At 46.1% G+C, this 12,827-nt stretch overlaps 1 protein-coding gene across 2 annotated transcripts in view; it reads right to left on the bottom strand.

Annotated features, from left to right (window-relative positions):
* Rk (G-protein coupled receptor rickets) overlaps positions 1-12,827 on the bottom strand; it is a 35,587-nt gene that overhangs the window by 7,437 nt on the left and 15,323 nt on the right. The gene's annotated exons all lie outside the window — the stretch shown is intronic.

Here is a 12,827-nt window from a genome sequence, read left to right as displayed (position 1 = left end):
AGAAGAACGAGAGAAGAGCGTGGAAAGCTACGAAGACGAAATAAGAAGGCCAAGGTCGAGCAAGAAGATCAGAAGTGGAAACAGGAATATCGAGCAAGAGGTGCACGGCTCTCCAGGAAGCGGGTTGATCGGACACGCACTCGACGCGGTGATTGCGCAAGGACCCGAAGGAGCAAACGGCGGATCCTAGAAAGGTGTTAAACAATCGCGAGCTGCACACTCGAGTGCCGAACCCCGTCGGCGTGAAAAGCAACGAGAAACGAAAATAACGAAGACGTCGCGACGCAGCCGAGAGAGAGCACGCGACAACGTGGCAGGCGCGTCGAGGTGGTCCAAAATAAAAAGGACCACGGTGGCTGAACCGGGGGTGAAGGGAGGAAGGAAAGGAGGAAGGGAGGAGAAAAAGGAGAATAGTAAAAACTCGTAAACCGAGAAATTTATTGGCTACTGTCGCTACGCCCTATATTTTCAAGTGTGAAGCGTCATTAAGCGTTCCTTGACGAGCTTCTCCCTCTCCCTCTCTCTCTTTCTCTCATGATGAGGGAAGAGTCAGATACGGACGGTTTACGACAGACTAATTCTGCTTCTGTACTACTGACGACTCGCTTGAAAACTGTCGAAGAGTTATACATAGACAAATGTACACTCTTGCGGGGAAACTGTCCTAACATAACCTCACCCCGTGCGATTACCAACGCCATTATCCAGCAATTTTTTAGACGACATTATGAACTGTTCTTCCATTTTATTTAATATCCTAAATTAATTAAAATATAGAGAGAATTAACTCGCTACTATTTACTTCTGATTTATTGATACTTTATGCCTGACAATTTTTCTGTCTTGCAAACGTTCGAGCAAAAATTGCGAGCGCGAGCGAATAAAACGCGCGTTACTGATTAAGGTGCCTCGCGGTACGGTGTAATTCGAATCGTTGCCGGGCGATTCGAGGATGAGAAACGTCAATGATTTAGAGAGAAGAATAATTCCGTAGGGTCGTTCGAAATGACGCGCGTTCGAGCGAATATCGACGCACACGCGCGCGAGAGAGAGAGAGAGAGAGAGAGAGAGAGAGAGAGAGAGAGAGAGAGAGCACGTAGGAGAACCGGCCGTTCTATATCCGTCGTGTTCAAGTGGTTTCGTACTCGATATCGGCGAATTTATGTGGCCCGTTAAGGGGTAACCGGCGTGTAATTGATACTATGGTCACCATAACACCGTCATCTGGAAAATCACTTTACGGGGAGGGGGTAGAGTCAGCAACCAGACGTCGGAATGACGAACGAAACTTTCCGGGATTTAACGAAGCATCTTTTCCATTGCCCTAAAAATTTATTTATTTATTTATTTGTTCGTTGTACATGCGCGAGAAATTTTATCCTTTAGTTGTAAAAAGATCGTGGATTTATTTATCGTACTGTATAAAAATTGTCTGCATCGAGGATCAATTATGCTATAGAAAAATTGTCTGCGTCGATTGTAAAATTCAATGGAAATAACATTTCAAGAAGAACTGCGATATCTAAGTGACTTCGTGACCCCGGAGTCCCAACAAAGGGTTGAATTACAATTCGACCGAACCCCGTCCGATTCGAGGACATCGAAAGAGATCTCTCCCATCCGGCACCGGACCATACAATGAAAATTGTATATTCCATTATAGAAAAACGTGCTGTACCACCCTCTCGGTTCCCAATATTCGGTTGATCCCCCATGCTGCTGAATTATTCAGCAGAGGTGGCACCCCCCCTCCAATCCTTTCCGGGGATCCCGCACTCCCCCCCCGTGTACTCATGATTTAAGGTGGCAACTTATTCAATTTCGCTGTCGTGCTGCCGTCGATCGGGGAAACCTCGGAAGACCGAGAAACCGAGAAACACGGACATACAGGGTGTCCGATAAGTTATTCTCAATCAAACGGAAATCGGAGACGTTTCTGAGATTATTCGAAGCAAGTTTTTCCTCGGCGAAAATCTTCTACGAGGCTTCGTTAACGAGTTATCGAGGAAAAACAGTAGCCAATGAGAAGCGAGCACGACCGGCGCGTGGCGGTCGAGGCAACTAGTGGGCAGAGCACGGTTTCTCTGATTGGCTCGGCCATCTCGCGCCAGCTGATTTCGCCTCTCATTGGTCAACGTTTTTCGTTAATAACTCGTTAACAAAGCGTCGGAGAAGATTTTTGTAAAGGCAAAATTTACTCTGGACGATCTCAGGAATTATTCTGAACAACTTTTGATGTTACTTTTGATAATGAAAATAAATAATAGCGCATAAAGAATTGTTTTAAATTGAGCTTAAAGGCTCTGTATTTTTTAACCGAGAGCCACTTTTGGAACACTCTGTACGTCAGAGAGAATTTCGCGGAGGAGAGAAAAAGGTGGATAGAAAACGAGGAGAAAGAAGAGAGGATGGTTTAGACCCCCGTATATACCCCGTACAGTTCTACACATCGATCGAGGCCGGCTCTCTCACGCACGCGCATCCAGCCCCGCAAACTTATGGAAGAAAACGACAGCTTTTGCTTTTTTCTTCTCCAACGCCGATCGTAACTCGTCCTCCACCCCCTCGTCCTCCGAACCCCGCCTCGGCTCGGTTTCATCCGGATCAGCCGGGCTAAGGCGAAAATTCGCCATCCTTCGCCGGGACCGTCTTTTGTTTTCCCTCGACAATGAGAGATAACGACGCGGCGGCGGCGGCGGCCATAAGCGGTCCTTGTTGCACGATCAACCCCTTCGCTGTCCAATCGTCTCTCAAGAATTTCGCAGAAGCGTTTCGTATCCTCGCGGATTCATTTGCATAATCGAAATTAGTATAATTTTCTTTGTGAAAATCTCGAGGAAAATTGGAAATGCTTTTGGTAAACCGCGTCGAAAAGGAAGTGCTATGGCGCCGTGCCATGGTTTTCTATCGTCTATGGGGTACAGAAATAAATAAGTAGGTCGCTTTAAAGAATATACTTTAATATCATCTTCTGGAATAAAGAGCGTCAACAGCGAGAAGAGGAATATAAAATCGCGTTTATCGTCGAATTAAAGCGAAGACTCCGCGATTTATAAAGCGACACGCGCGTCGATCGCTGGATAACGTTCTCTCTGTTAATGGAGAACGCCGTGAATTGATGAAACAGACGCCGGAATTTTGGTGGCTGTCGGAAAGAGATTCATCGTGTATACTATAAATCGCGTCGAACATCGTCGACGGTGTCGGAAAAATTCGCGGCTTTCACGTGATTTATCGGGGACAGACCGCGAAAACCCCGCGTTGCCCGATAAATCTACCAGATTTCCAAATACCGTGACCGCCCCTGCACGCACAAAACCGGCCCCGCTCGTGCGTATCTAAAATTATATCCCGGCTTTAATATATATATATATCCACCGACGGCGACCCCCATCGTCGCGCACCGATTGTAACATTGACTTTGTTATGGCTATCGCTCGAATTCCCCCGCCAACGGATATCCCTTCCGTGACTGTACTCACGTTCTCACGCGATTTTCCTATAGTCCACCGATTAGTATACAACATTTGACACGATTCCTGGCGGTGTTAGGGTTTTTCAGAAGCAAAGATCGTTTGTAAAAGAACGATTTTTGTCATTTATCGCTGGCAGAAATCGGCAAGTTCGACGACACGCAGAGACTCTGAAAAATTTTGTTTGAACACGCCGTTTACTAGAGAATAAAGTGCAATCTTTCTCCTTTATTTTAAAAAAAAGTGGAACCCGGCTACGATTTTTTCTTGCGAAGTTACAGCACGTCGCAGCGACCCTTGTATTTCAGGCACGAAATAGGGGTTACCATTGATAGGGTCGCTTCGAAGTGCTGTAACTTCGCGAGAAAAAATCGTAGCCGGTTTCCTCTTTTTTTACAATAAAGGGGGAAGATCGAGCTTCATTTTCTAGTAAATAACGTCTCCGAAAAAAATTTTTGGAAGTTCGGGCGTATTGTCAAACTTTGAAAAAGCTTCCAGTAACCCCTGCATTTTCGTTACTAACAGGGTGACTTTGAGGGGTTGTAACTTGGCGAGAAAAAATCGCAGCCTAGTTTTCTTTCTTTCAAATTAAAAAGGAAGAATCGAACTTCGTTTTCTAGTAAACGGCGTTTTTGAAAAAAATTTTTTAAGGTCTGTACATTTTTTCAAACTTGGTAATGGGCGAATACGATAACGAAGAGACAAACATAGCCTCTCATTTAAAGGGTTGCAAAAGCGTAGCTTTATCAAATTTAAAATCGACAAATACGATCTTAAACCAGAAATTTCAAGCTGTAATTTAAAAAAAGAATCACCTCGATGCCATAATTTATCGCAGAACTATCGTCGCTCGAAGTCGGCTAATTTCAATCGAAAATCGTCGAACGCTACAATTCGTTCGAGCGTTGTATATTAATTGCGCGTCGATCGGCGAACGCGAAACGAAATGTCGCGGGCCAAAGTCGGGCTTCGGGCCTCGGGCCTCGTTGGTAACGGTCGCGAGCGTTTGTAATCCGGACGATCGCCGCTTTTAATGGCTCGGGCTCTCGAGGCCGAGCGTGTCCTAGAAAACGTTGCGTGAGCGATGCGAATCGGGTTATATACACACGTGCAAACCAAGACGCGAACACCTGGGAAAGTGATCCGCGCGTCTAGACGCTCCGGCGATTTTCACTTTCAAATCGGTTCACCTGGTGACCGGCCACCGTATAATCGACCCGCTTTGATCTCGCGTGCCGCGACCTTCAGGGCGAACAACCCTGATAGTCCGAGTTGAATTCGAGATATCGAACTCGCTCCTTCACCCCTTTGCCCTACGCGGCCACAGAGGCGACATATCTTATAAAAAAAAAAAATGACCGAATCATCGTGGGTCATCGTAAGACGTCGTGGATTATCGTAAATTATCGTAGATCATCATAGATTATCGTGAATTATATTTAAATCATCGTAAACTATCGTGGATCGTCGTGGACATTTTTCTCATTTTTAAATGGAATTTCTGAATTTAATTATTTCAAATGGAACCATAATCAGAAGACTATTGACTACTCTGTATCAATGTCAGTATAATCTATAATATATATATATATATATTATTAATTTATACAGCTTGCTCCATTTACTTTTTTTAACTCCGCCAGGTGTGCCAGACGTTCGAGTAATTCCCCGAAGGCGAGATCTCCTTCGAATTACAAAACTGTTTAAAAATTGTTTGAAAGCTGTTCGACAAATTCTACAAACTGGTGGCAAAGTGGTTTTAATACGTCCGTAGGATTTTATCCCGGGGAGGGATCGAGCTCGGAATAATTAATTCAGCGAAAGGAACGCGTCCGATGGGAGGCGGAATTTGCGCCGGCAGAAAAACGCGTCTTATCTATTGCACTAATTTCGAGATGCACTTAAGGGATGCGCCGGCTCCCCTGAGGCAGCGAAAATTCACTGCATCTTGCCAAATATTTCGCTAAAAATTTGCAAAAAGAAAGAGAGAGAGAGAGGGAGAGAGCATCAACTTTATTTAATCCTGAAAATTTTTGTTGTTAATGCAGAAGTTCCAGGAGGAAAGTGCGAACAAAGAGAAAAATATAAAAAATAAACTACTATAAAAAATATCTACTAAATATAGTAGATTTATTCGCCCTAAAACGCCATGGATGTTTATGGCTAAATAACCGGTCGCTAAAGTGTTAAGGATATTAAAATACCATGAGCTGTTACCCGACGAGGGTCACGCGCGAATAATAACGATGTTCAAGCCGTGTAGCGTCCATTAACCGGCAACACAGGTCGCGGCAGTTTCAAAAGCGGTCCTTCAGCCCGGCGACAACGTCCTCCTAAACAGAGCCCCTAATCGTTCCCGGGGGATCTCGGTCAAGACTAATTTCTCATTCCGTCGATGAATTCTCAAAAGAACCAAAGCTCCAGGATATCCTCGACCTTCGTTCTAGTTATCGGCGCCGATTAATCATTCTGTCCCGACGGCATTAATTCTTCTTTCTATTCGCTTTTTCTCCTCTCTCTCTCTCTCTCTTTCCTTCCGTCGTTCACTCGTTCCGTTTCACACCCCCCCGAATAAACATCGATCGACCGGTCGCGAGGGAGCGAAGAACTCATAAAAATGGAGGAGAATTGATTTTTTTCTCCGAGAGAATAGGAGAAAGGAGATGAGAAAGCTACGAATGAACTCGTCTTGTCGATTAGGGGACTTCGTTCACGGCTGTGGAAGATTTTGGGACCATCGCGGAGATTGCGAGACTCTCGCGAGAATTAATAATTCGATGGCCGCGACAACGAAGCATTCGGCTAATTTTTCCGATTTCATCTCGATGTACTGTTTTATTATAAACAACGCGTAATTACGTAAACGATATACTCGGTCAATTTCTCTGCTCCCTCTCGAGATACAAAGCAAGATTACCACGAGCTCGGATCCACAAATATCGTTGCCAGACGGCTCTCTCTCTCTCTCTCACCCCGATCAATTCCGCACAAGGGCGTCCTACGAAAAGGGCGAGAGACGGAAACCCGAGATAACAGCGCGCTTTCGCAAGCCGCCTCTTCCCATCGCCGCCCGCCATAACCCTGAAAATAGAAGCCGCGGACGCGGCCATCGAAATTCCGTCGGAATCGACGAAGTTTCGAGAGCACCGTATAATCTTCTGTTCACCTTCACCCCTCCCTCTCCCCCCTTCGCGGGAGCGTCGCTCTGCGCGTTCAAGTCTCCGTTCCCGGAGCCCTAACATCGGCGATTCGCATGCGAACGATCCCGGATCGTTTTCCCGTCCTCCCTTTGAATGAAAAACAGCGAGAGAGAGAGAGAGGGTGTCCCGACGGACCGATGCCCCGCGCGCGCGTTTCTGGGTGCTCGAGTTTCAACGGTTTCGCCGACAAGTCGATCGGATTTATAACCGGAACCTTGTTATCGAGGGCCCCCCGGCCCGGTCAAGATGGCGACCGGCAACCCCGAGGGCGAAAGGGCCGTCGGATTCGGCCACCGGGGGGTGGGATCTCCGTCGTCGTAAAAACGGACCGACGAGACGATCCGGCGGGATCGACGGGATTTCGGTTCGACGAGGCTCACGTCACACGGGGGAAGACGGTGGCATCGTTATTCCGCTCGCCGTCCCGCCACTTTTCATCATAGCTTTATCTCCGCGGCGTTCTACGACGTTTTAGTGCCGGAGAGAACTCCCCCCCACCTTTATGCGACGTCGTTCCGCCAAATAATACGTCGCCCCGTGTTTTCCAAGACCCTCGGCATCCTCGGAACAGAGCAAACGATTCCACCTTAACCGAGAGCAATTTTTAATAATGCTCCCGGTAGCTTGTTCAGCAATCGACCTCCTGGCGTATTCAATGCTGTCCTTAAATTCGATTCACTCGACTGTTGTACCTGCCGCGGTGCTTCTGGTCGTGTACTCTCTCGGAAGCTTCGAGGTTTTACCAAGAGATCCGTGAGATTGAAGTTTTACAATTTTTACGGAAACCTTAACATTTCTTTAGAAGTGTTTCTAAACAGTTTCTCACGGGGCTCTAGAATTTTTTTAGCGGTCGTGAGATTTTTCTAGAGGCTCTACAATTTTTCTAGAGGCTTTAGAATTTTTCTAGAAGTTGTGCAATTTTTCTAGAGGCTTGACAATTTTTCTAGAGGCTGTGCAATTTTTCTAGAGGCCTTGCAATTTTTCTAGAGGCTTGATAATTTTTCTAGAGGCCTTGCAATTTTTCTAGAGGCTCCGCAATTTTTTCCAGAGGCTTTACAATTTTCCAGAAGTCTCCACGATTTTCCCAAAGACCTTAACACTTTCCTAACAACTCTACAATCTTCGCACAGTCGCCAGAATTTTTTCCGAGGCTCTAGACTCTGACAAGAACCTAGCCAAATTTTCCCAGTCAAAAACTTTCCCCGCGCCTCTAACACTTTCCCAGAGACTAAAGAACACTCGCAGACACCCTGGAATCTTTTCCTACACTCCGACAACTCCTCCAGAGAAGCATCAACGAGAAAATGACTCGGCACGCCGGGAAACGAACACGCGGTAACGGCGAAACGATGGAAATGGCGTCGGAAAATGAGAAATTGATAAGGCGGCAGAAGAGCGATGGTTAAGAAGCAAGAAAACGTTCGCGGCGTGAACATTCGCATTTGCGTTAACGAGTTCGGTCCACCAGCTAACATTAACTAATATTCCATAAATAAAATTAAAAATAAATAAATTCCGAATCCATGTATATTCGGGCGTGGTATATTTTTCGGAATTTATTTATTTATTTATTTCGGTATATTTCGGAATATCCCGAAAAATATACCGCGCCCGAAATCATCGAATCCATGTCGCGCGCTCGCACAACATCCAACGATTCTTGCGGTCGCCGCGGCGGCGGACAGATTGCGGAACAACAAGAATTATCGTTCGACCCGCGTAAATTCTTGTCGCTCATGGTCGCGGGTGGTTCCCGCGTGACCCGGGAAGAATCATCGAATCGCGTGCGCGTTCCCTCTATTTAATTGAATTATTATCGAGCGAGATCGCTGCCGCCGTTGGTACGCAACCATTCAGAGAGTTCGCCCGGTCTGGAGCGGGCCGGGGTCGGGCCGGGCCCGATCGTTGCACCGGACCCGTTGTATTATTCATGAACGCGCGATGTCGGTTTCCAGTTTCGAAGCGAACGCCGATTAACTGTTGCCAATGCTCGTCGATACGGAATCTTTATTGCCCTGTTGTCGTGGCCGAGTCGAATGACCGATCGACGCCGGACTCTCTACCCCATAAACGTAGCGTTCCGGAAAAGGCTTCGGTGGTAACGGTGATCGATCCTTCGAGACGCGACCATTGTCCGGGATCGATCATCGTTCGCTGTCAGAGGATCGCCGGGTCGAAGTTCGGAGGATTTATTCGGGACTGATTTCGGAGGTTGTTCTCGAGATGTTTTTCTTGGAGAAATTATATTATATTATAGTTCAATATTAATCTTAAATATGGCTGTTCAATATTAATCTTGAATATTGCCCCCGTAAACTGATCTAACACACTATACCGACAATAGAGCACCAAAATCCCCATACAGTTAAAGCGATTTAATTAATTAAAGCGAAACTAGAAACTGAATATCCATCATAGGTGGTGGCATTAAAAACATTGAAATATTAGAATAAAAATGAATTTCCAAGATCGGTCAGAAATTAATGTCACCCATATTACTTTGACGCGTTAAAAAGCTCGCTTTTACAAATATCTCTCAGCCGCAGCTTTCAAGAATCGCCCGCGGCAGTTTCTCTCGAGAATTGCGCCGAGACCACCATAGAAGTCTACCTTAACACCGAATAACGACACGGCGAAATCCCCGGCGACGAGGAGCTTATTGATCCGAAGATCCAAGAGGGTGCGCGCGCGCGCGATCGTCGAAGGGACGAGAGATCTTCGGAAAGGATTCCGTGCTCTCGAAGCTGGCTAAAGGGGGGGAGCGGGTACACGCGACAACGAAAATGCATTTCACCGGCTTACGACACGCGTGCGCTTCTTATGGAAGCCGGCGAAAATACGCGGCGGGGGGCATCGATTTATCCCGGGTCGCGGGAACGACCCGAAATCCCGACTAAGGGATGGAAGGGCTCCCTTTTGTTCCCGATCTTTGTGCCCGATACCCCGCGTCACGATTCAATGGATCCTCCTTTCTTCCGACACTATAGACAGCCCGTGAAACACTGCCGGCAAAGTTGTCGAGCCAGAGAGCTTCCTGCTCTCTCCTTTTCTTTCTCTCTTCTCCTCTTTCTTTTCCTCGCTTTTCGAAGACCCGTGTTTCCTCGCGCCCTTTTACCACCCCGACCGACCGACCCCGATGCGTAATCGAAGCTTCCACGAAAGTTTTCGCGAACGGTTTCCCCTCGGACTTCTTCCACCCTCTTTTTGCGGCGATAAAGCGTGTAACGCGATTGCAAGCTCTGCGCAACGTTGCGAGTCCGTGCAGTCGAATTTAGCAGTGTCGGTGGGTTAATTCTGAAGATACATTTTCTTATGTCCTTCATCGGTCGCAATAAGTATAGTTTCGTCGAACAGTTCCTCCAGAATTACTATAAACAGAGAGGAAATTTATGACTATGTCGCCAGAAGCAATTTTACATAAATCATCGAAGAAGTATATTTATTATAATATAATTACCATTTCCTTGTGACGTGTATAAACAGCTAACAGGTTAATAAAATCGATGCACATATAATACTTAGGTATAGTAATTTGGATCTACTATAATTATATTCATAGCTCGACCATCAATTTTAGGCGTTTATAATAAAAACGTCTCAGTAAAAATTTTCTGAAGAATCCAAACATTAATCTTCCGCGTAAATGTTGCTTTCGCATAATTCGACTGAATTATCATCGTGTCTTCAACCTTTTCGTTCACCATTGTTCTCCATGGGGGAGTTTGATGTTCGACGCAATGGGCCAACGAATGTATACCGAGAAAATTTGATCCCGCTCGTAGCGCTTGACACCGTCGAAATTTCCATCCGAATGAAAATTTCGCGCGAGCCGAAGTTCCGCCTGGGAAAACTGTATTATGCCAATGAGTAATTTAGCATGCTACGTTCAATTTCGCCCGACGTCCTCCGTACACTGCTCTCTCTCTCTCTCTCTCTCTCTCTCTCTCTCTCTCTCTCTCTCTCTGGGTCTGCCATTTCGCAGCGAGGGGAAGAGGAGACCCGGCGAGACGTGGCAATTGAATTATGGTTGCAACTCTTCAATTCGTCTGACTCTTCTTCATTCGTCTGAATAAATAAATAAATTAATTAATAGATGGATAAATAGATGGATAAATAGATAGATAGATGGATTGATAGATCGATAGATAGATAAATAAATAGATAGATAGATAAATAAATAGATAGATAGATAGATAAATAAATAGATAGATAAATAGATCAATAAATGCTCGAATAAAGATCCAACGATTCCTCAAAGAAACACTACACCCCCTTCACCCCCTTCGATCCCTGTTCGCGACATCCCCATCGCGAATCGCTCCAAATATCTCCACGAAGCCTCAATCAACGAGAAATATTAATTCAACGACGTATAACAATTTCTACAATAAAATAATTCTCCACCCAATCGAAACCCATCGAGAGAACGAGAATCCGAATCGACTCCGGAAAAGACCGCAATCTAAATCGACGATCGCGCGCAATTTCCACGGCCGACGCCGGCTAATTTGCAATAACAATCACGCGCGGGGGAAGCTCCCGAATTCCATTTATTTCGATTCGGAATCCGACCGGCTCGATGGCTTTTGATAAACATCGCGAGCTATCCGCGAGATATACGAAAACAAAAACAGTATATAACGCGTCTCGAAGCGAAAACGGGGGTGTAGTAGTCCCCGTCGCTCCTCCTCACCACCCCTCGTCTTCCCTCGGGAGGAAAATCACTGGATTTCCAACCCCCGGGGCCCACGGTTACGTGAAATCCGTCGTCTCGTGTTTACGAGACGTCGTTTTTCAGCCGAGGCGCAATCGGAAAGTTTTCCAGCCGGCTGGAAAAACTGTCGCGTCGGGGCAGCGCACGAATCTTACCCCTTTATCTATTCGGAGGATGTGGAGACAGGGAGGGCGGAGACAGGGGCGAAGGGCAACGTTCCACGCGTTGTTCTACCGGCGAGGGACGACCTAAGGACGCCCGCGTGCTTGGAGGAATTTCGTTAACCCCTTGGATGTTAACCCTTGCTTTGACGAAACGGACCAGCGACGAAAATTATTAGTGAATTCAGGAGAGGGTTAAATAGTAATTTTCTGTCAATTTTTAGAGATTATCGAAGAATTTCTAATCGCGGTAGTTGCGAAGAAAATAGCGTGTTAAGAGGTCATGCGCGCGTCTAATTTCGTCTAAAATTTTGGTCTAAAATTTTGGTCTAAAATTTTGGTCGGCCATCTTGTCTATTTCCGTTCGAAAAGCAGTATTCACGTTGAACAGGGCATTACGAAAAATATCGCATGTCGGGCTCGTAAAATTCTAGCAAAGGGTCGACGAAGACGTCTCGCGATCGATCCGATTCGCGGTTATGCGAGCAGGAAACGCGTGGGAGACGGAATGTGATTTAATAAGGTGGTCCTCCCGGCATGGCCGCCGAGGTTTTTCGGACTTATTTCAAGTTTCCAGTGCGCTCGACTTTCTCGTCTTTCGACCGCGCCGGTCTCGCGATCGTGACTCGAATATCGAACCCGCGATCGCGAGACAAAAGCCGAATAGACGGCGGCGTTCGCGGATCTCGGTGAAACGCGAGAGATATCCCGGCGAATCCCCGGCGGATCTTCTACGGCCGTGCCGATTCTGTACGCCTTTCGCGGCGCCGAGGATATCGTATTCAATTAACCCGCGCGCGAATATTGCACCGCGGGACTATTACCGTAACTCACGGTGCACGCTCCCGCGAGCTTCCCTTGTATTTCAGCTCGACAGGGGGGGATCGCGGAACTTTTGCTTCGCGGGTTATGAAATATACGCGGATGAAAGTCGGGCCGAGGTATCGGCCCCCGTAAAACCCCGGATCAGCCCGTGAATGCGAAGAGAATAAGGGAATTATCTTTTTCCAGACCGAGTCGCTTCATCGAGATGATTTTTAATCGACCCTTGTGTATTATTAATGCTGTTAACGTTTAATATCGTAGCTTAATTGAATTTTATTTACTGTATTTTAACATAACCTATTTTAGTTTATTTTCTTCTATTTTATTCTATTTTCTTCTATTTTATTTTATTTTATTTTATAGGACGAATTTAAAGCTACGCTACTCTTTAATATCGTCGTTTATTTGAATTTTATTTATCGTATTCTATTATCTTCTATTTTAATTTATTTTA

The sequence above is a fragment of the Augochlora pura genome, chromosome 11, assembly GCF_028453695.1.
Source record: "Augochlora pura isolate Apur16 chromosome 11, APUR_v2.2.1, whole genome shotgun sequence".
In the NCBI taxonomy this organism is placed as follows: Eukaryota; Metazoa; Arthropoda; class Insecta; order Hymenoptera; family Halictidae; genus Augochlora; species Augochlora pura.
Note: the sequence above shows the minus strand (reverse complement) of the source record. Positions and strands in the feature narration are given on the sequence as shown.